Source organism: Bactrocera tryoni, unplaced genomic scaffold, assembly GCF_016617805.1.
Source record: "Bactrocera tryoni isolate S06 unplaced genomic scaffold, CSIRO_BtryS06_freeze2 scaffold_126, whole genome shotgun sequence".
Taxonomy (NCBI): Eukaryota; Metazoa; Arthropoda; class Insecta; order Diptera; family Tephritidae; genus Bactrocera; species Bactrocera tryoni.
This window is the reverse complement of record NW_024395841.1, coordinates 106,494-110,591: the sequence shown is the minus strand read 5'-3', so window position 1 is coordinate 110,591 and position 4,098 is coordinate 106,494.

The window sequence follows — 4,098 nt, the reverse complement described above, 5'->3', positions numbered from 1 at the left end:
ACGCAAAGATCTTGGTGTAAAACCGTATAAAATACAGCTCGTGCAAGAACTGAAGCCGAACGATCTGCCACAACGTCGAATTTTCAGTGAATGGGCCCTAGAAAAGTTGGCAGAACAATTCATCTCAAGAAATGGACCCGTAAGTTGGCCACCAAGATCATGCGATTTAACGCCTTTAGACTATTTTTTGTGGGGCTACGTCAAGTCTAAAGTCTACAGAAATAAGCCAGCAACTATTCCAGCTTTGGAAGACAACATTTCCGAAGAAATTCGGGCTATTCCTGGCCGAAATGTCTCGAAAAAGTTGCCCAAAATTGGACTTTCCGAATGGACCACCTAAGACGCAGCCGCGGTCAACATTTAAATGAAATTATCTTCAAAAAGTAAATGTCATGAACCAATCTAACGTTTCAAATAAAGAACCGATGAGATTTTGCAAATTTTATGCGTTTTTTTTTTAAAAAAAGTTATCAAGCTCTTAAAAAATCACCCGATATAAGTGCATACCAGAACTCCCTCCCTCTACAAATCTGTTAAACACAAGTAATACAAATATATATAAATAATAAAAAAAAATGTATTTTAATGCCATTAAGATACTTTTTATTTTTAGCTCATTTTTTCTTCGTATGAGTAAGAACTAGCTCTAAACAAATAAATTAAGCCAAGAAAGAAGACGTAAGAAAAATTGCAAAATAATGAAATGCCTTTAAACGCCAATATTCAATACTTGTAAAAAAAAAAACAACAATAACAAAAACACCATTGAAGGCAACTCTATGAGTTTTGAAGGCAAATACGTTTTTGTTATTGAGATTCTGCGTAATCACTGTCGGTAAGTGGTATTACTATTTAGCATCGATACCACTCCTTCACAGAAAATTAATGAGCTCTTCGTCTACAACAGCTTATAAACACTAAATAAAAAACCATGAATGCAATGTCAGTAAAAAATATATATACAACATTCTTATTTTATAGATATTGAGTTAAGTTTTGGTATACAGCATGAAATACTGATTATTGTATGTTCGGAAGGTCGTGAGTGTACTTGCAATAGATGCTTACGTCATAAATGGATTGACCAAGAAGCACTGCGGCTAATTTTAAAGAAAACAAAGAATGGTCGAAAGTCGTGAACTTTTTGTGCAAGTACTTGAAATAAGTTTTATAGTTAATCAGAACTCGATTTCCTTGTAGAACCCTTCATCTGTCGAGAGCTCTATTTCGTTATCTTTCGAGTACGTAGTAGTATTTATAATACTTTTGGCTATTGTGCGTTATATATGAAATCTCATTTTATTTTTTACTACTACCTAAAATTTTAAATATATAAATGTCTAGACAATAAAATATTATAAGTTGAGATTTGCTGCCTTAAAGGTGCAATGATCCATGCGATACAACCTTTCTTGCATAATAAATGCCCGCAAATATATATGTATTTCCATGTAAAAATAGAAATTGCATTAGTGAAGGTTGATCTATTTTACGGCGCTTGCACAAAAATGGGGGCTTGTCAATATGAGTTCATGATTGACAGTGGCATTTTCGTGTCATGCATTCAGTTTTCTGCTTCTTCATACTGCATTAGCATAGACGCTTTGTTGAAATGCTCAGCTTTTAATTAACGTATGTATACAGCGTCTACCTATAAGGATAACTTGATTTTGACAGCTCGTGGCGGCCATGTTTGTTTACGGATTTATGTCAAGTTTTGTCAGTGTGTTCAGTAAAGTTTGTCATTTTATCATGCCACGTTTCACTTTAGTATAACACTTTGAAATTGTCCAAGAGATGATCTCAGATGAGCCTCATTTCTGCCTTAATGGCTTTGTCCACAAAGAAAATTGTCCTCGTGTGGTTCATGAATATTGCATTTTCAAAAATTTACCGTTTGCTGCGGATATGGTATCATCGGGCCTTATTTCTTTAGAAATGAGGTAGGAATTGCCGTTACCATCAATAGCGAGCTTTGTAACAAGAATCTCGTCGAAAACGGTTACATTTACGGTTGAATTTCTCATACATACTATTCGAACCTATAAAATTCTTTAAAAATAGGGTTATCATGAGAAATTAATTCAATTGTGAGGCAGTCAGCTTGTATTGCAGCTACATATGTGCTATAGAGGAACAATATGTACTATATACTTATATGTATATGAGATTGTAGTCTTACCTTGGACAATAATCCAAATCAAATGAAAAAGCTGTCCGTGTAAATACTTTTTCCGATCGTTCAGTTAGTATGGCAGGTATATGCTATATTAATTGGATGGTATGAAAAGGCTTTATAGGAGCCGGGGTCAAATTTGGACTATGACTCTGCCCACACTTATGTAAAAATCCGTATTTCTGAACCTACACGACCGATATCAACCAATATCAACCAAATTTGGTACATAACATATTACTTTTTAATTTATACTTTTTTCTGTAAGTTGGTAGGACTGTTAGTGACATTTATGCTATATATTCATTAGTATTACTTTGGATTTTTGTGAGGCTCCAAAAGTGAATTCTTCGATTTTTTCTATATATGAATTTATGGAACTCCAACGCAGGATTGCTCTTGCCAACAGGTGCTACTTCGGACTGCGTAAGCAATTGAAAAGTAAAGTCCTCTCGACGAACAAAAGCTAAACTCTATAAGTCGCTCATAATTCCCGTCCTGCCATATGGTGCAGAGGCTTGGGCGATGACAGCAACCGATGAGTCGACGTTACGAGTTTTCGAGAGAAAAATTCTGCGAAAGATTTATGGTCCTTTGCGCATTGGCCACGGCGAATATCGCATTCGATGGAACGATGAGCTGTACGAGATATATGACGACATTGACATAGTTCAGCGAATTTAAAGACAGCGGCTACGCTGGCTAGGTCATGTTGTTCGGATGGACGAAAACACTCCAGCTCTGAAAGTATTCGACGCAGTACCCGCCGGGGGAAGCAGAGGAAGAGGAAGACCTCCACTCCGTTGGAAGGACCAAGTGGAGAAGGACCTGGCTTCGCTTGGAATATCCAATTGGCGCCACGGAACGAAAAGAAGAAACGACTGGCGCGCTGTTGTTAACTCAGCTATAATCGCGTAAGCAGTGTCTACGCTAATTGAGAAGAAGAAGAAATGCTAAATGTTTTGTCATTGTTGTCTGGTGAGCGACACCGATACAGTGAATATCCATCTATTCCCATTTCCGTTTCCGAAAAAAAAGCACATGAGTAGTGTTTCGTGCATTTATTGTCAAACCTACAAACCAAAGTGGGATTGTAAGGTTCGCAAGGTCCATGAACCATATTGGTTTTCACCACTTCGTATAATTCTGGATCTATCTCTGAATCAGGAATCTCCCCAGAAATGATTTCATCAATTTGATCTGGTTAATCACCATCCGCATCCAAAGAAGAATGTGTGCGTGCGGCAAACATCTTTTTTGCTACTCAACAGAATACATTCAGCATCTAACAGCACCATATATACCATACGTTGCTTCAAGATAAAAACCATCAAACATCGCAGCTATTAATAATAAGTCATGCTGCGATATCGTTACGATCGCTAGCTGGTTGACCGCCTTGCATAATTCCGCACGTATGTCATCGCATTTTGGGAGTACTTCTTTCCTTGGGCTGCCACACGTTGATGGCAAAAAGAACGCCGACCAATATTAACGCGACCTCTTCGTGGCTTCGTAACAAATTTCAATATGCAGTTGATCACATTGTGTGAAACACACATAAATTTTTCACTGAATAATTTTCAATAATATTTCCTTTGGATAGCCGGAATAAAAAAGCAAGAGACCGCAATTGAACAATTCAAATAATATACAAATCAAAATATTGAAAAACAAAACAAACAAAAATTGAAAAAAATGTGTATGGAAAATGTTATTTTTTGGAATTTTCCAATTATCCGACTTCTTCTCATTAAAGTATAAGGTATTTTGTTTCTAAACCTTTCCCGATCCACAACAAACAACCTTTCAATTTCAAGATTGGTTCAACCGTTCTCTTAGTGTTACTAACAAACAAACATTCATTTTATTTTATTTATTTATTTATTTATTATTTATTATAATTGAAATTACAATAAATG